Genomic DNA, 20,795 nt, shown 5'->3' with positions numbered 1-20,795 from the left:
ACCTTAAGGCTTCGCATTCTATTCCCACACCAGGTAGATCGATTGCTGCCACTGCAGTCAGCATAATGGGCTGCTGTACTCCTGAGTGTGTCACCCTTCAGATGAGTTGCTAAACCAAGATCCAGTCTGCTTGAGTTGGTGGTAATCCAGGTGGACATAAACGATCCCATTACACCTATCAAAAGGAGTAGGGGTCTTTTATTTATATACAAAAAAAGAACTCTTATTTACAGCATATTTACAAATGTACAAATATACAGATGTATAAATATATTTACATGTATTCATAATTTCCTTACAGTCATACTAAATTTTCATTCCTATTAGACCCCCCACTCTACTGTATATCTACCATCTGATTTTGCTTAATATCGTTGCTAAAATTCATTTACCATTACAAATAGTTTTATTTTTTCATTCCATATAACCCATATGACATAAATAACGTTTTATCTATTCTTTTAACATATTCTTTATGTCTGTCCTTATATCCATATTTAATCATACCCATGTTTATTTTATTCACTTCTTTCCTATCTTCAAAAAAATCTTCTTTACATAGTTTTCCCCATAACTATTGTACTCTTTTACATTTCAAAAACACACAATATCCTTCTGCATCACTGTTGCATTATTCTTCACTGTAGGACTCTCCTGCCAAGGATAGCCTAATGTCTGTCCAGTATACCAAAGCCTTTAGATCTTGTATGCACCGTACATCGTACATCTGCTCCCCATTCAGGATGTAGGGCATAATGGCGATATTCGGATGTAGTTACCTAGAGCAACCTTGCCAAAAGTCCATCTGCCATCATCACTTGTCAGTCTGAACAGCCTTTTGCTGTGCTGAATACCCAGTTGTCGCATAAGTGCCCAGTTGGGATCTTTTTTCTTTAGTCTTGTTCTTTTTTTGGTTACCTAGAGTTCTTGTCATCCAAGAAGGGAAATGTCAGTGTGGAATGCAGAATCCCCATATGGATCATCACAAATAGTGTCTTTTTTGTCTGGGTGGTTCCCATGACCATACGTCCTGAAGCATTTGTGGCTAAGACTCATTGAAGAAGGTTGTCTTCCCTGGCAATCTCTCTTGAGAACCAGAGGCTTAAACTGTTAGCTCAGGGTAGCATGGCAGAATCTTCTAACCCCGAGGTACCTGTTAAGTAAGAAGAAGGCCAAAAAATCTCAGCCATATTCTTTGGCTGTCCAGCCTCCACAAGACATTTCTCCAGAAGTAGGTGATAGCTATTTAGGCCATTTGGTGTCTACATCAGATTCTTCTGTAGTGACCCTGTCAGATGCCAGCATGGATCCTTCCTTTCGCATGTTCCCTGAGGCTTTGCAAGTGTCTATTCTGGGTGTCAGTGGGGAACCATGCCTGATCATCTCGAAGGGCTCTAAAGGGTTTCTGCAGATTCTGGTCAGGGAAAAGGTTCCAGTTACACTTATTGAATCTCGCTAAGGGTCAGAACCCCGTGGTGTTTGTTAGGGCTGACATCTATACCAAGAAAAAGCATAAAATTAAGCATACTTCTGCATGCCCTAAGGATTCTCAAAGGTAATGACAGGAGTTTACATAAGGCCTATATAATGTCGTAATGGCCCTGAAGCCTTCCCAAGGGGTTTCTGTGCTTACTCCCCTTGGAATTCTACTCCTTCCAAATGGTCTAGGGAACCCGATTTCTCAGTTGAGGATTCAGAATCTGATGATGGGTCCTTGTCTTAGTCTTCCCAAATGTGTTTGCCTTTGGCTTATGGTTCTGAAGAAGAAGAGTCTGTTAGTCTACAGTCTCATTTTGAGGAATTGTCCTTACACTATAGCTGGAATGATGGAATACTTTATGTGGGATTCTTCTCAAGTTTCTGATATCCAGAAAAGGTATTATGAGCTGCTTCAGGTGGACACTTTTAAACCTTTTGCAATACCTACTTTGTTGGCTGCATTGCTAGACACTTTTGCAGCTGATTCTAAGTCCCCTGATTCTCAGCCTCCTGCTCCAAAGAAACCTGATGGGTTCTGTAATGTTCCTGATGTTTGTCAATTCTTATTTAAGTGTCCTTCTGTTGACCCTGCTGTGATGTCAGTCTCCTCTGATAAGCTTTCCAAACTTTTGCCATCTTTCAAGCTTCTGTCTTCAGGTATGGATAGTAAAGCAATGAGAATTTGTAAGAAGGTTTATACTGCTTCTTCTTTGGTTTTTGAGCCATCACCTACCAGACCCATATGATCAGATATGCTCTGGCCTTGATTGCCAAGGCTTGTCAGGTTCTTTCTGACCTCCCTACTTCTGAGGCAAAATCTTTTGCTCTTTCTATTTTGGGTTCTACCAGTTTAGGTTGCTTGTCACTCTATCCAATGTAGCTGTGATGCTGATGAAGCCTCTTCCAGAGCTACTACCTTTGGTATGTCATGAAGTGTTATTCTGTGCTTTGCTTACAGTCATTACCTAAAGACATTAACACCAAGTTGCTGGATGCTCCTTTGGATAATAAAAATATATTTGGGACTGCTTCTGCTCATCTGCTGATATGTTTAAGACTCTTTAAGAAAAGGTAAGACTTTGTAGGACCTTAAACATATTTTTGTTTCTCCTAACCCTAAGTTCCAGAGGAATTATCCTACTATGCCTACTTTTGTTTGCAGACAGGCTCATCAGGCCATTAAAGGCAGGAAGAGTGGTAGGGGTGCACCTCTTGCTGAGTCTTCTCAGGCTTCTGTAGCCTTGAAGCCTTCTTTACCTGAAAAGCCTGCTTCTTTTTGATATATTGCCCCCCCCCCTCAGTCAGGTTCCTTTGTCTCTTAGGCTGTCCCTGTCTTTCAAATTGGCATCTTATCATCTTGGATTATTGGGTTCTGTATATCAATCATCAGGGTTACTTCATCATGTGGAAATCCCTCCCTCATTTTTCAGGGATTTCCCAACCTGTTCTGGAACAACTTCCTCATTTCTCAGAGGTCCTTGGGTCCCTGGTGGACCAGGAAGCTATTCAACCTGTCATTCCTTCCCAAGTAGGAAAGGGATTTTACTCCATGATCTTCCTGGTCCCTCAAAAGGAGGGCACTTGGAGACCTATTCTGGATTTCTCCTTGCTCAACACCTTTCTCAAGGTTCCTTTCATTTCAAATGCTGACTCTTCAAACCCTGTTTCTTCTTTTAGTACCCCAGGCCTTTCTGGTGTCTTTGAATGCTTACCTTTGTATTTCTATTCACCTTCTTTTCGGGAAGTTTTTATGTTTTTCTATTTCTTCCTCTTATTTTCAGTTCTCTGCTTTGCCCTTTGGCCTCTCTACTGCCTTCAGGGTATTCACAAAATGCCATTTTCAGGCTCCAAGACATTCAGAGTTTTCCTTGTCTACCTGTTGCTTCAGACACTTTCTATCAGTTGCCTGTTACAAGATCTTTCCTTCAAAGTCTGGGGTTCACTATCAACTTCCAAATGTCTGTCCTGACTCCCTCTCAAGATCATGTGTATCTGGTCTGCAGGATTCAGACAGTGCCAATGTTTTCCTCTCTTCCACCTCCAAAAGGTTTGTCATTGGTAACTTTCTTTCGTCTCTTCTTTCTCTGCCTGCTATTCTGGCCAGAGAGTTTCTTTGAGCACTGGGATTCATGGCCTTTTCTATTCCAATGCTCCCTATTGTCAGACTACACATGTGTAAGCTTCAGTGGTACCTCAAGTCAGTTTGGCTTCAGCATTGCCACCCTCTGGATTTCAGAGTCCACTTCTTCCTTGTCTGAACTGGGAATTCAAGTGGTGGATTCAGCAACTTACTCTTAACCCAGACCTGTCTTTTCAGCCTCAAGTTCCTTCTCAAGAACTGCTCATAATCACTTTGGGCATGGAGGGGGTGGCTTCCTGTGGTTGTTTGAAAATTCAAGGTTTTTGTCCACCCTTCAGAAGTCAGACCATATCAACATCAAAGAGCTGAGAGCTCTGATTCTAGCCCTCCAGACTTTTCACCCCATGCTTTCTCCAGGCCTTCTGAAGGTTTATACAAACAACACCACAATGTTCTGGTATGTCAGCAAGTGGAGTGGGGAGCACATAGTCTTACCTTCTCTGCAGGCTGACTCTTTAGGCCTGGGATCTGGCTGTCAGTTATCAGTTAACTCTTCAGGTAGTGTGTATTCCTTTAGAGCACAATTTAGTAGCAGACGCTTCGAGCAGGTCCAAAACACAGCCTCATGAAAGGGTGCTTCACAGAGACATGTTCCTGCACATAGTCTGTCAGTGGGGCATTCCTCAGGTAGATCTTTTTTCCTCCCTCTGAAAAGGCAGCTCCCTTTTCTTCTGTTCCAGAGTGTCATGTCATCTGGCATGGAAGACCGATGACCTTTTTTTTCCTTGGAGGGGGATGTTTTTCTATTCCTTCCCTCCCCTTCCCCTGCTTCCAAGAGCCCTGCAAAAGATTCAGCTGGACTCACAAAAAATCTTGGTAATGACTCTCTTTTGGCCAAGGAAGTAGTGGTTCCCCCTTTTAATGCATCTGGTCAGGGGTAATCACCACAAGTTACATCATTGGTTGGACCTCCTCACACAGGACAGGGGATCACTCGTCTATCCACACTTGTCCACTCTTCAACTGACACTGTGAGTGATAGGGTTTTGATCCCTTTTAGGCATCTCTTTTCTAAGGACATGATAATGGTTTTACAGGAGGCAAGAAAACCTGCAATCAGAAATTCTTATATGTCCAAGTGGAAGAGATTTTCTGTCTGGTGTCATGCTTATAACCAGGGCCCATTTTCAGTGGGTGTCCCTTTGGTTCTCTCCTGTTTGTGTGAGTTGCTTCAGTTTGGAACAGCCTACTCATTTGTCAGCTATTTCTATCTGTCTGCCCTTGAATCCTCCTACTTTTGAAGGTAAACATTTTCTTAATGGCATCCTGCATCTTAGGGCCCCCAAGGAAGCCCATTCCTCTTCCTCCTCCATAGGAACTTAATTTTGTTTTAGAAAAATTGGCCCAGGCTACTTTTGAGCCTGCAGGTTCAGCATCTATGCAATGTTATACCTGGAAGACTGTCTTATTGCTTGCTCTTACTTCTCCTCGGAGGCTTTCTTAGCCTCAGACCCATTTGGCCATCTCTCTTTTTTGTTTTTTTTTTCACAGGGACAGGGTGTCCTTTGTACTAATCTGTCTTTTATGCCCAAGGTGGTTGATGAGTTCTCTTTGAATCGGGTAATAAATTTCCCTTCCTTTTTTCCCCTCACTTCAGTCTGCTAGTGAGAGGGTTCTACATACCTTGGATTTGCACAGACAGCTCAGGCATTATCTGGATAAAACTGAAACCATTCATAAGTCAGACATCTTTTTGTTTCTTTTATTCCCAGGACACTGAGTTTGGCTGTTTCTAAGCAAACCAACTTCTGGATATCTGGGGGGATACTGCCAGCACAGCTATCTGGAATGTTGTAAATAATTGTATGTCATTTGTGAATATCAACATTATCTATATAAGATGCTAGTGTTACAAATTTATTAGAACTCTTTGTCAGGTGTATATCAAACTGCTGATACAGAAGTGTATGTTGAAAAGGGTATTTGCAAAAGGCTTGTGTTTAAAATGGATCCGCAGTGTGCCCTACTGAAAAAAAACAGAAATGTATGTGTTCTATTGTAACTGTTTAAATGCATATATTTTAACATTGCAAACTGGAATACAGGAGGTTAACTTCACATAAATAGCTGAAATTAAATTACTTTATGGCTACTCAATAAAAGATGGCATCTTTTAGTTTTCACTATAGCTAGAGACATAGAGTCTGTGCTGAGAAGCTTTCTGTATTGTCTTCAGAGTGAACCAATTACTACCTCTGAAAGTATGAATGAATGCAATTGTTTTATGACTTCCAGCATCTGCCAAAGATCTGAGATCTATGTATTTTCACAGGTAGATGATAAATGCTGCCAAGCTTCCAGCAGTGGGGGTTGCACCTGCAAGCTATCCCAGCAGTAATATTTGAGATATTAATTTAGAAAGTCCCTTAGAGAGACAGAGCATTCTGTATTCAGTCTTGGACCTGACAAGAACCATTCACCACATCTGCCTCACTTTGTAAGTTTCTAGGGTAGCCAGGAATATAGCAAAAGTGTAGATATTTTTCTTTATTTATTTGAGGCTGTTCTGCAATGTTGTTTTAAATATTTCCTGTGATTTTGAACTCTGATGTCGCTGTGAATATATACTGAGTATTTTCTTGTTCTTTTATTATCTATTATTTAATACATTTAAACCTTTAATTGTAGCTGATCTGTCTAGAGATGTTTAAGTTTTGAGAGTACTTGCACATTTATTTGAAGACACTGTGTGGGCCTCTCCTAATTGCCTTGCTCTTGGTCAAACTACCATTTGTATTAATATTACACAGTAAGGTTGGGCATCCTTTGTTAAGGGCCTTAAACTAGTTGATAAGGAGTTGGCTGGTGGCAGTGATAACTACCTTATAGTCTGGGCAAAAAAGAGGCATAACTAGTAAACTGTGCCAGCCTTTCTCAGGTGAGTGTATGTGTGTGTGTAAATCAAACCTCAAAGAGTGTGTGTGTGTGTGTGTGTGTGTGTGTGTGTGTGTGTGTGTGTGTGTGTGTGTGTGTGTGTGTGTGTGTGTGTGTGTGTGTGTGTGTGTGTGTGTGTGTCAGCTACTTGGGCAGGGACATGAAGCACTAGTTGGACAGACAGGGTGCTGGAGGTCTTGGTTTGGTCACTTAGCTGATTTCTCAACTCTGTAGCTGTGCCAGTGGGGTCTTACTGGGGATCTGGAGAAAGTTGGAGAAACCAGCCCTGGACTGATAGGAACTTAATTTTGTTTTAGAGAGCTGCATCTGAAAATACTTTGTGTGTACTTGTTATCCTCCCAATGTATGTCCCCCACTGGTGAAGATTGAGGATCCTTAATTACTGGTCCAGTGATGGGTCATCCCCAGAGGAACAGCATTCTCTTAGTCCAGGTTCCCCTTTTGAGGAACTCTTCTTTGGGGATATTTTTGCATGCATGTTGCAGTTTTTTAAGTGAGACTGTTCTCAAGTCTCTGAGATTCAGAAAATGTTTTATGAGCTCTTCTAGATGGAGTCTCCTAAGCTGTCAGCTATTCTCCCTGCTCTGGCTGCCCACTTGGATTCCTTCTCAGCAGCTTCTGCAGTCCCTGATTGCATCCCCCTGCTCCCAGGAAACCTGATAGACTTTACAAGGGGCCTGACTAGTTGAAATTTATTTGTAACTCCCCTACTGCTGCTCTTTCTTTAGTAGCTGTCTCTTCTGACAAGCCCTCCAAGCTGTTGCCTCTGTCAAGTTGCTTCCTTCGGATAAGGACAGTAGAGCCATGGAGAGGCTGGCCAAAAAGGTTTATACTGCTGCCAGTTTATCCTTTTAGGCCATTAACTACCAGACTCATAAGGACCGGTATGGCTTGGCCATCCTTTCTCAGATTTCCAAATTGATTTCTGACCTCTATGACTTTGAGGGGAAGGCCATTGCCCTTTACCTATTGGGATCTACTTCTCAATTTGCTCAACACTCTGTCAAATACAGATACAATGCAGCTGATGCCTCTTCTAGAGCTGTTGCATTTCGTTCTGTTATGAGGTGTTACTCTTGGCTTCATCTTCAGGCTTTGCCTGATGACATTAAGGCCAAACTGTTGGATGCTTCTTTGGATAATAAAAATCTTTTTGGTGCTACTGCTGAAATTTTCATGTCTATCCAAGACAAGGGTAAAGCATTGCAGGAGTTGAAACAATTTTTTTCTCCTTTTCCTAAGTTAGAGAGGAATTACCCCTCCAAATCTGCTTTTGTTTCCAGGCATTCTCTCCCTCCACGTAAGGGAAAAGAGGGTTCAAGACATGTGCCCCTTGTTAAGTCTACTTGAACCCCTACCTCCCAGAAACCTAGTTTTCAGGAAAAGCCAGCTTCCGTTTGACAGTTTATCGCCCTTTCCCTCAGCCAAGTTCCCTTATCCCTCTGTCTTTCCTTGTCTCTTCCAAATTGTTTAAAGATCATGACTGACTCTTGGGTTCTGTCCATTATCTGCCAGGGATATTTCATGTTTGGAAATTCCTTCCTATCTTTTTGGTCATCCCTCAACCTCCTTGGGGACAACTTCCTCTTTTTCCAGAGATGCTGCATTCTTTTTTGGTCCGGGGCACCATTCAAGCTGTGCTTCCTGCCCAGGTAGAGAGGAGTTTTTATTCCAAAATGTTTTTGGTTCCCAGAAAGAAGGGCACTTGGAGACCAATTCTGGACCTTTGCCAGCTTAACATTTTTCTCAATATTCCTTCTTTATGAATGTTGTCTCTTCAGACTCTTTTTTTCCCCTTCTTCTACTGCAGGCCTTTCTGGTCTCAGTGGATCTCAAAAATGCCTACCTTCATATCCTCATCCATCTCTTTTCAAGACGTTTTTACATTTCTCTGATTCTCCCTTGCATTTTCAGTTCTCTGGTTTTTCCATTGGCCTCTTTACTATCCCAGCAGTATTCAACAAATGCAACGCTGCTATCACTGCCTTTTGCAGGCTGGGAGGAATTTGAATCTTTCCCAATTTGGATGATCTGTTCATTCAAGCTTCTTCCCCTGATGCTCTGTTTGAGGATCTCCAGTTTACTGTTTCCCTGTTGCAGAGTCTGAGGCTTATCATAAACTTCCATAAATCAGCTCTGACACCTTCTCAGGATCATATTTTCCTTGTCTGCCTGTTTCAGACCATCCCCATGCTGTCATCTCTGCCTGCCTCCAAGACTCTGCCTCTTACTGCCTTTTTCCAGTCTTTTCTACCTCGCCAGTGTGGCTTCAACATTGCCACCCCCTGGACTTCCCAGTCCCCTTCCTCCCTTGTCTCAGGCTTGAGCTTCAGTGGTGGATTCATCAACTTTCACTCAACCCAGAACTTCCTTTTCAGGCTCCAGTCCCAACTCAAGAGGTCTTTACACAGACAAGGTATGGGCGGGGGGGGGGGGGTGCTCTTATGTCTTTCTCAAGGTTTAGGGTCTCTGGCTTCTTTATCAAAGGTCAGACCGTATCAGTATAAAGGAGATGAGTGTGCTGCTCCTAGCTTTTCAGGCTTTTCATTCCCTCTTTCATCTTGGGCCCCTGAAACTTTTTACAGACAATACCACCGTGCTGTGGTATGTCAACAAGCAAGGGGATACAAGGTCCTATCTTCTTTGCAGACTAGTTGTTCAGGTCTGGGATCTAGCTGTCCAGCATCAAGTAACTCTTCAGACACATTACATTCCCTCTGAGCACAATCTAGTGGCAGACTGTTTGAGCATGTCCAGCACACAAGTTCACTAACTGATGCTACACAGAGATGTGTTCCTGAACATTGTCCATCTGTGGAGTTTTCCTCAAGTAGATCTTTATGCATCCCCTTAGAACAGACTTCCTCTGTTCTGTTCCAGAATCTTAAGTCCTCCAGCTTGGAAAGTAGATGTTTCTGTATGCCTTCCCTTCCTTCCCTCTGCTACCATGAGTCTTGCACAAGATCAGGCAGGACTATCCCAAAATCTTGCTAGTAAGTCCCTTTTGGCCCAGACAACATTGATTATCCTTTCTTTCTCACTTTGCTAGGGGCAATCTCTGCAAGTTACTACACTGGGCACTGGGTGAATCTTCTCACACAAGACAAGGGGTATCTTATCCATCCTCACTTGTCCACTCTTCAACTGACACTCTGGGTGATAAGGTTTTGATTCCTTTTAGGCATGTCTTTTCTGAGGACATGCTTTGAGTCCTGCAGTAGGCCAGGAGACCCTCTACCAGGAAGCCATATGTCCAAATGGAAGTGATTTTCTGTCTGGTGCCTCTGTCTCTATCAGGATCCCCTATCTGTGGGGGTTCCTCTGGTTTTCTCTTACTTTTATAATCTGCTCCATTCTGGGTTAGTATATTCTTCAGTTAAAGCTCACCTGTCAGCGGTTTCTGCTTGTCTGCCATTGACTCCTACTGTAGCCTCTAGATTTGAAGTCAAGCAATTTCTTAAGGGTGTATTTCATGTCAGGCCTCCCTGTAAACCATTTCCATCTTCCTTGGCCTCAATTTTGTACTTAAAAAATGAAAATAGGATCTTTTTGAGCCTTCAGTATCCATTGTACATGGAAGACTGCTATTCTTTTGGCCCTCACTTCAGTTGAGAGTGTCTGAACTTCAGGCTCTCATGGCTGTTCCTCCTTTCTTAATTTTTTACAGAGACAGGGTGTCTCTTTATACCAATCCTTCTTAATGCCCAGTGTGGTCAATGAGTTATCACCTAATCAGTCTGTTAATTTTCCTTCCCTTTTCTCTTCTCCACAGTCTGCCAGTGAGAAGGTTCTTCACACCTTGTATTTGCATAGACAGCACAGATATTATTTGGACAAAACTAATATTATTTGCAAATCTGGGCAGCTTTTTGTTTCCTTTCATCCCAGTTTTTTAGGTTTGGCTGTTTCTAAGCAAACATTATTTTCCTGGATTTCTAAGGCCATTTCTTTTTGTTATTGTTTTGATGGTGAATGTCTTTTGTCTTCAGTAAAGGCTCATTCACCAAGGGCTGTTGCCTCCTGTGGTGCTTTTTTCAAGGGAATGGTGGTTACCAGTTCCATCCTTCATACTTTCATTACTTATAACAAATTTGATGTTATTTCCAGGGCCAGGGCTATCCTACATGGGGTTCTGGAGGGCTCCTCCATGCCATTCCCCTCCCAGGCTTCCTCTCCCTTAGGTTATGAATACTGCAGCAGTGTCAGGGAAGGACATAGTGCAGTTGTGTAAACTCTTACCATAACAGTAGATGTTCTTTTCTTCATGGTTACAATATTTCGTCCCTCCCTCCTTACTCTCCTTTTTTCTTTTTGCCCTCCTGGCTGAGGGGCTCTTCAGCTTTTGTTCCTTCTGGATGATCATTCATTGCTCCTTGGGACATTCTGTTCCTCCTGGGGCTTTTCCTCTTCTGAGTGTGTCTGTCCATATGTCACCTTTATGCCCTATGCCTTGTGCTGGGAGTGTACATGGGATGTATGGTGCCTATAAGTACTAAAGCCTTTGGTATACTGGCCAGATGTTGGGCTATCCTTAGCAGAAGATGCCGTAGGTTATAAACACTGCAACAGTGAAAAGAAGGACATGTACTGCTATGGTAAGATTTTACACAACTGTACATGCACAGAAAGTAATTTCATTGTAATGCTATACAAGTAATCTGCATGTTACCATAAAAAAAAAAATCTGCTTTTAATATTTTTTATGGCAAATAATTACACAGTCTTACTGCTATTTGCTTCTGCAAAATGTTCAACAGCATCATAACACTTTCCATTTAAAATGGTTATTGCAGTAGACTCTTTTAACTTCTTGTAATGTGCCTGTAATTTGCTGGCACATGAACGAAGCCATATTCATTAGAATGTGATTACGCTTTAGATGGATGTGTAATAAAATGCATTCACCACAAGTCATGACTGGCAGAATTTAGTGGATGTTATCAGTACAGTGTACAATATGATAGTTAATTGTTCAATAAATGGAAGGCCAACCAGACAGTGATAAATAAAAACTGTGTTATCAGAGATACCAGAATGGCAAGGAAAACAATTATCATCAGCACATGAAAAGAACCATTAATATTTATTTGATGTGAAATATTTATTCAATATTCAGCTGTATGTGACTTATGTTTGAGCTCTTAATGTATTGGCCAATTAAAGTAATGTGCTCATATTTTCTGTTCTGCATTATATTTACTTCTTGGTAGATTTAAAACTTTTCTTTAGAACGGAGATTGATATTACTTTAGGGGGTGATTAGCAAGGTTTAAGTGTTATTGGATGGGTGAGATCCCATACTTTTGCTGGTTTGCTTTCTTGAGATTTGATAAGTGAATAGCTGTCTGCTGACATTATCTGTACCAAGCTTTGACAGGTTGTAGTTAATCAGCCAGCTGTTTTAATCACAAATACCTTCTAAATAAAATGATAAATATAACCAGCAATACTACCCTTGCAGAAACTATGATTAAAAAGATATCTAACTAAACACGTTACATTGCTGTGTGCAAAGACTTGTTTGCATAACAAGTCTAAGGAAGGAAGGAAACTTACTGATGGAAAATTTGCAAACAAAATGCATATTCTCTTGTAATAGAGCAGATGTTATTTAAAATTTGAAAAACAGTTTTCTGAGTTGATATCAGGGTGCTAGAGAGAGAGATTACATTACGTGATCATATTAAGTTGTGTTGAAGATATTTATCCAGTACCCAAATATCAAAAAAGCTCTGTATTCTGGGAACTGTTTCACGTGTGTGATGCTCAGTTGCTCAAAAAGAGGAGTTACCTAGATAGTTATCTTGCTGACATTGTACAGGAGTTGATTGATGGTTGGGGTACCACATATGTTCCCCTTTTGGTAAAGGGTAAAGTCCCTAAAATTGTTAATCTATAAGAGCCACAACAGTTTGACTGTTCAATGGTCTTAAAATACAGTGTTTATTCTACAACTATTAGAAAAATTATCAAACAGAACTGGAACATTCTTTCTCATGCAGATGACTTTGGGGTTATCCTCAGATCCCGACAATGTTTTGTTTAAAAAAGGAGACCCAATGTTAAGGATACGTTACGAACATTGTAAAGCCATCAAATGGATGCAGTAAGGAACACTACACAAACAAGAAACTTACAAATGTGGGTTTGTTAATTGGTGTGGCTATATTTTTAGAGATGGCATTCTCACTTTAGATAATATTACTTTTACCATTAGCCCTAGTAATTTCTACAATTTTAGGTCTGTAGGGGTGGGTATACCTTGCTAAGGCATAATCTGCAAATAATTTTGTGCTGGAAAAACTGAGCGGTCCCTAAGAAAATGGATATGTGAATACAATTCTGACATTCAGAGAAAAAAATGAAAATAACCCTCTTTACAAGTATATGATTTCCGGCAAGAGTTATAAAATCTAATTTGTACTTCTGGGAGACATGCAAAAAATCCAAGGGAGGTACTCTGAGAGTGGAATATTGAATATGAAGAGCTCCTCTTGCAACTGGAGCTAAATTCTGGTGTCCCAACCACCCCCCATTTGTATGACTACATTTCTATTACAAATATGTTAAAGCTAAGTGCAACTAAACTTTGACATTTATAGACTGACTTAGCAAACACTTCTTTGATTTTTAGAAAAGAATTGAGAATATATTTTTAATGTTTTGTGTTTGCTCATTTGTTTGACTTTCTGCTGGGCATGTGGTCATGTGATTTTTCACAGCAAACTAACCTTGATACAATTAGTTCTGATGAAGTCTGGATTATCAGGTGACAGTGTTTAACTATTAAAAACTATTCAAAAGTTATTTACTGGTTCCCTTTGAGTGACTGTTGTTTTGTCTCTAGTGTGTTTTTGTTACTAGTTGTTATCCCACCCCCCCCCCCCCAAATATAGTCTCAACAACGCATTTATAAGACAATAAACCAATTTTCAGTCTCAGCCGAGTAGCAAAAGAAAGTTGTGTACAAACAAATATTCAAATGCATTAACAACTGTGGCTTCCTGCCTGAACAAACTACTGCAGTGGCTTCAGTATAGCAACTACACCATTTACAACCGTCAGTCATATCTATTCTAATATGAATGAGGGACAGCAGATGCAATCATAGACATTATTCATGCTTTTGAAACCGTAAACTAAAATCTTTTAGTAAACAAACTAAAAAAGTGAGTTTTGGGAACAATACTTTTAATTGGTTTTAAAACTAGCACACTAATTGGACCTTTCAGATATATTTTAACAATCATTATGCATAAAATGTAGTACTGAAAACTGGTGTACGCCATGGAGCATTACTTGTTTCCCTTCTGTTCTCTCTCTCTCTTCATAGATGATCTCACAAGCGACCTGCCTTCCTTAGACACTGTTCTGTATGCAGATAATATATTAGTCTTGAAGCCAGCAATCTTTAACCATTCTGCAATCGCAACTGCAAAAAATCTTCATTGATGTATGCCAGTGGGGACCCACCAACAGATTACACCTAAATCACAGTAAAACTCCTGCCATGCTCTTTACATCATCTCAGAAACTGTTGCATTTACCTAAATTTACAGTCAAATATTTGCATGGTATTATCATTCCAAATGTCTAAGAACATAAATACCTAGGTATTAATTCAGATTCATTAACATTTTCAACTCAGCCAGACAGCTTGGAAAAAAAAGTAGAAACTCAAATCAAGTTTGTTGCAAGATTTCCCACCTCCTGTCCCCCATAGCAAGATCAGCTATTGTTAAAAAGGTGCCTCTCCCTAAAACTGAATATGGACTACTGCTGCCTACTTTGCAGTCATCACACACTACACAAATACACTGGGGAGTAGAAAACACAATTTTCAGATTTGCTCTGCTAGCTGAGTTATGTACCTACCTTTGTAACCTTATAAAAGGTCTAAAATGGCTCCCTATTACAAAAGGACTACTTTCCTTTTGAGCTCCCCTATTTTCAAGATTCTCAAGAAAGGTTACTGCATCCCCACTTAAGAGAAAACTGCCATTCAAAGATCAATCTTATTAATCGAGGAGTTCACAGGAAGACATTATCACCAACGTCCATCCATGTATCAAAACCACAATGGGGAAAAAAGCACTGTCTAGACTATGACTCACTACATGGAATCTACTTCCAATCAAAATAAGATCCTTACTACTACTGACCAACTTAAGAAATAGACAACATGATAGCTTTTAAAGCAGTCATGTGCAGCTGTTTAGGAGATAGTAATGTCTTTCGTTTTTTCTCGGTTAGGGGTCGCCACAGCAGAACTCCGGTCTGCTTATAATTGGCAGTAGATTTTTACGGTGCCGAGGTGCCAGCCCGACGCCCATCCTTCAACGAAGGCACACCCATTCACGCACGCACCTACCTGCATGTCTTTAAACGTCACTCGACCGCAGGGAGGACATGCAGACTCCGCACAGAAGGCACTCCAGCCGAGAATCGAACAGGAGAACCTCTTGCTGTGAGGCGACAATGCTAACTGCTGCACCACCGCGGCTCCTATAGTTACTATTTACCACAATGCAATGCCTAAAGTGCAAAGTATTCCAGTCAACAACTTAATGTTAAAATATATGTACCGTATGTTGTATAATGACCAACATTGCCATTCTATTTACTTAAATATTTTGTCTCTCCTTTCCAAGAAAGTACAGCACTCTAAAATTAAATTTGCAAAGCAAGTGTTTGTTCCAGATTTCCATTACCAATGATGTACTACTAAATATCTCTGCATAAGTACATGGTTTTATTGTACAAGTGTATATATGTCATTGTATTAACTGCTCTTTTAGTTACTCAAACCTGTATCATTTGCTCTGTAACTTGTTCTCTAAACCTAAGTTGTGGCTGAAAGGGTCAATGGCCCCATTCACTTGAATAACCAATCATAAGTAAATAGAAGGTCATGCCTACTAAACCTGATTGCCTTTGAGAGAATCACCAAGGCAATGGATGAGGGAAAATGGTGGATGTGGCATACCTAGACCTGGCTAAGGCATTCAAAACAATTCCCAACTTGAGTGTACTTGCTAATTTGCTGGATTACAGGCTGGCTCACAGACGGGACCTAGGAAGTCAGGATTGGTGAAGACCCTTCCACTAAGAGACAGGTCACCAGTGGGGTACCTCAGGTCTCCATACCAGGACCACTCCTATTTGGCATCTACTTCTCAGAGGTAAAGGCTAACATCAAGGGCCTTTGGCTGACCAAGTTCACAGATGAGTGTGCATTGGGAGCTTTCATAGATTACCCCCACAGCACAAACATCATACAAGACGGTCTAACACAGACAAATGGCTGGTGTCAAGTCACAGATTAAATGCAATGCTAAGAAATGCATTATAGCACATTTTGGGAAAAATGCCATCAAGGCTAATTACTCCATCAATAAAACACCCTTAAGAGTTAACCCAGTAGACAGGAGTCTGGAAACAAATGTAGACAGTAAATTGGCATTTGACCACATGTGGCCAAGGTAGTAACAAAATCATTCCATGTTGGCTAACTTATAAGTATGGACATGGCATCCAAGTCCAAGAAAGTCATAGTGTCACTTTATTCAGCCCTTATAAGACCTATCGTTAAGTATGTATCTTTCAGCATGTACCTGCCCTGACACATATAACAGATGAAACGTCCACAAAGGTTCCTTATCAGTATAATTCAGGGTATAAACACATGGTCCTGTACAGATTGCATTAAAGCTTTATTTCTATACTCAGTATCCTACAGGTTACTGAGAGCCAATCTGTGCCTGACATACAAAGCATCCCATGATCCACCTCTGGTGGATCTTTTATGCATCCACACAATGTGCAGCATCAGAACCACAAGATCCAAGGATATAAATTTTGCTTGTGAAATAAATAAGACATGTTGGCAAGACAGATATGTGTTTCAGAGGATCCCCATCCTCTAGAACAGGCATCCCATCCATATGAAACAGGGTCCATCACTAACTCTATTTACATGTAACCTGGACCAATGATGGGAAATTGGAAATTGACTCCAGGTTTGACCACCATGTCTTTGGCAGACTGAGGTATCCACACACACACACACACACACACACACACACACACACACACACACACACACACACAACCTCTAGAAACTTCCTAACTAACAACATACCACATCTTAATAAATGACCATGATACATGGGCCACACACACACAAAACCTCTAGAAACTTCCTAACTAACAACATACCACATCTTAATAAATGACCATGATACATGGGCGCACAATTGAGTTGGACTGCACGGCTGTGCTTATAAAGGCCCTGGTTGTCATTAGCTGAGTATGTACTTAGGAACAGATACTAGATGTGTACCCCCATCACTGCTTTCCATCGACAAATATTTCCTAATGCTATGACTCCTCAGCCACTACTAGTATGCCACAGTACAGTAGTCAGACATAATTGTCTTTCAGTGGACCATTTAAGAACCTGCAGTTTAAATGTACCTGCATCACAGGATGTGTACAATTATGCAAACAGAAATGACAAGTCTTATCCTGTTATTTTACTGTCAGTTATAAGAATTTGGTATGTGTAACCTTAGCATTACATGCTGCTAAAGTCATATGATGACTGTTTTCTATCCATTAATATAACAACCTATACAGCTCCATATCCTTTCTGCCTAAAATGATGGATAACATCATGTGACACATGCTGTGTGCCCTAATGTCATGCTGTGTTGTTCTTTCTCTACATTATTTACTGAACTAAATGCAACTATATTGGCTATTAACCTGTGGAACTTTTCTCCTTGAACCTTTGGTGAAACTATGCTCTGTACAGTTCGAACTTTTCCATTCAACCAATGCAATTAAATAAGTAAACTTACTTTTTTGTTGTAAATAACCCCTTAAGGACATACCAGTGACTCAACTACAATACTTCTGAATGTCCCTGACTTTTTACTTTTTAAGTCTTAATAGGTACACTCAGGTCACACAGGCAAACCATTAAGTAATAACTGGAATGGAATGGAACTCCATTTCAGGTAGTTTAAGGTATTACATAGTGAAAACTCTAGCCTGGCTGGGTCTTTCTTGCATTTTTCACTGAACGGTTTGTCTGTGTGAGCTTTTTACTCTTTTATTTGGTCTCAGAGCGACTGTGGAATACTGCTTCACTGACAGTTAATTACACCACTACACTCCCACCCTGTATCCACCTATATTTTGTTGATCCTTAGTAAATGGCTGACTCTTCCGATTTCCTCCCACATCCCAAAGGCATGCTGCAGGTGGATTGGACACTCTAAATTGGCCCTAGGTGTGTGTGTGTGTGTGTGTGTGTGTGTGTGTGTGTGTGTGTGTGTGTGTGTGTGTGTGTGTGTGTGTGTGTGCTCCTTCTATGGAAGGTTGGGCTGGCAATACGACACTGTAAAACTCCACTGCCAATCATGAGCGGACATGTGATCCAATGTGGTGACCCCTAACTGGGAAAAGCTGAGAGAAGAAGAAGTAAATGGCTGACGTTGACCTTATGGAGACATCTTAACTGCCTAAGATTCTCAGGAATGTTCCTGATTTTGTTATAAAATTTTACTTTTACATCCCCAAAAGGTATGATTTTTCTGGCAAAATTGAGATAGTTAATGAGTAAATGATGTCAGAGATTAAGGCTATAGATTTTTTTGTTCCTCAGAAAATTTATATTTTTGCAATATCCTCTTATTTTATCTACTTTCTAAATGGTTAGGATCAATATTTAAACTATTTTGGATCCAGGGATTTTGTTTCTGATTATTTTTGACTTCGTCTCTTATTATATAGGATCAGAGATAAATAGATCTGCAGTTTGTTACAAGGCTAGCCAGTAATCAGAGATGAGAATCAAACCCTGTACTTGGCAGTTGTGAGGTTAAGACCTTAACTGTTATGCCAAACCCTCCCCTTTTATAAGTTGTTGATGTTGACAGCTATATGATTACATGTGAGTTGCACAGTTTGAGCATGGATTGGAAATAATAGGAAAACCAGTTAGAGATTTGCTGTCAGGAGTTATCTGTAGATGAAAGAACCTTTTTCCCCACTGTGTTACACCCTGAGAGGCAGATGTACAGGTATATGAAATGTGTGTTTTGCTTCTCCTATGCTGTAGCTTGCAGTTACAATGAACCTCCATTAGGTGGAGAAATACTATGATGATCCTACACTCTTCCTTCTAGAAATGGAGACTTTCTGTAGCACTAATTCTATATCAATTTGCTGGCAATTTGACAGTCTTAATCCTTTCCTAAAACCTTTGTCACTAACAGTGCAAGTGGAAGTCTGTCCTTTGTGTTGGAGGGCTAGACCATACCTCTCACGTGTACCTCATTACGAGGAACGTACCTCATTCGGGGTCTTAAAAAGTTCATGTTCCTCAAAACTCCACATTAAAAGGGTCTGTAACACATTCATTGTTAGGAATTTTTAAGTGAAATCCATGGTAAATAGAAATAAATCATATTAATTCATTAAAAGATCTTAAACCAGTACATTAACCATCCTTTGACCTTCCCAGTTGAAGTTGTTAATAAGCCATTAGTACATGTTCCACATTATGAGGGCTAGTGTTCCTTATTTTGGAGATGGAAGGTTGTGAGCTATGGGCTGGCATTGCATTTATTCCCCAAAACTTGAGGACCATTAGTAGTGAAAACATGTGCACATTTTATTCTGGAGAAAAAGCAACATGTTTTGACTGTGACTTAAAATTTGGTATTTATGTTGACATCAGTGCTCCTTGCTGACAGCACTCTGGGATTTTGGAAATGGAAACAGGTTGTTAACCAAGTGATGAAGATGATAGTTACAATTCTGGAGCTTGTGCAATGAGCCTTATTGATGGACTTATCTGTATACTTAGGACAGCTTGCTTTTGATGCAGTATCATATTTGGAGAAAACGGATTCTTGATGGCTAACTGCGACATTGTTGTGCAAATGTGTAGATACTGTTTTGTGAGTCACAGGTACAAAACTGCTTGTGTTGGCCATCAAGGCATTCTCTGGACCTAGGTTTTGAACATAGGACCTAGAGTTTTCCTCAGAGCCTCCTGCCCATTCAGCGTTTTTGTATATCTTTTGGTTTCAGGTTACCTTTTACTTGACAGTAACTCTACTACAGTACCCTCCTCTCACCTGTCAGTTGCATGATTTTTGTGATGCTATGATTCATTTTGTCATATCATCATCATCATGCATACTTTGGAGTGTATTTTGTTTTCTTTTATGCAGGATCTTTTGCAATTGAAATTACTGCTTACATTTATTTTGTTTGTATTTATGATTTAAGAGGTTCTTCTGTGGAGGCCCATGGAGAAAAAGCTTCACAATGAATAAAGTCAGAAACAAATGTATGAGAAAAAATTCATGAATAATGCCATTGTATAAACCGTTTTGATACCAGTGAGCTTTGTACTGGAAGAGAGAGCAGAACCACTCTTGTTGATCCTGGAGGAAGGAGCTGGGAATACCTACTGTTCTAGGCCAGACTGGGATGCCCATCCCTAGAGATGCTTTCCCTGCCAAAAGTAGGTCTGCTTCTTTAGAAATTCCTGCCAAAAAGATGCAAAAGGTTTGACATTTGTCTTCCCTTGTCTTGATTACTTTGGATAAGAGGGATTTATTGGGTTTAACTCAAGCTATTGACCCTTCCAGTTCTGTTTTTTTTTCTGTTAAGGCAAAAAGGTGAATGTGCTACATGTTAAACTATTAAGAGCTACTTAGAATATGTTTATCCTTAGGCATGTGCAGTGCTACCTCTGAGGATGGGTAAGCAGTGGGAATTTACACAAGACTACCATTTGTAGACATTGGTGCTGTTTTACTCCTTTAACTATAAGGAGACAGTTCTGGGCAAGAGTGGGCATGGCTAAGGCTGACCTCAAGCCTTTTGTTTTGTTTTATTTTGCTGCTTCAAGACCACATGGTAGAGCAAAGAGGAGTTGAAAATCTGTTTTATAAACATCCAGCATGTATTTGCATAGAAACTGTGTGCGCAGCCAAAAGCTTCTTTCAGGAAAAGCTTATTTCTACATAACAGGCTAAATTGTCCTGACCTGGTGTGACCTCACAAGTAGTTATAATGAGCAGTAAGTGCAGGAGGCAATGCCATTTGTGTGGGAGTAGAACAGGCAGTGACAGTGTAAAAAGTGTATATGGTTAACTCTTTTGGACCTGCATTTTTCCACAAATGGGTGTTTGACTTCACAATTAATAACTGTTTGTGACACTACATATGCAGTAATTTGAGGAACTCGGTATTATGG

The sequence above is a fragment of the Protopterus annectens genome, chromosome 7.part0 (genome assembly GCF_019279795.1).
Source record: "Protopterus annectens isolate FY-2018-M chromosome 7.part0, PAN1.0, whole genome shotgun sequence".
NCBI classification, from domain to species: domain Eukaryota; kingdom Metazoa; phylum Chordata; order Ceratodontiformes; family Protopteridae; genus Protopterus; species Protopterus annectens.
Note: the sequence above shows the minus strand (reverse complement) of the source record.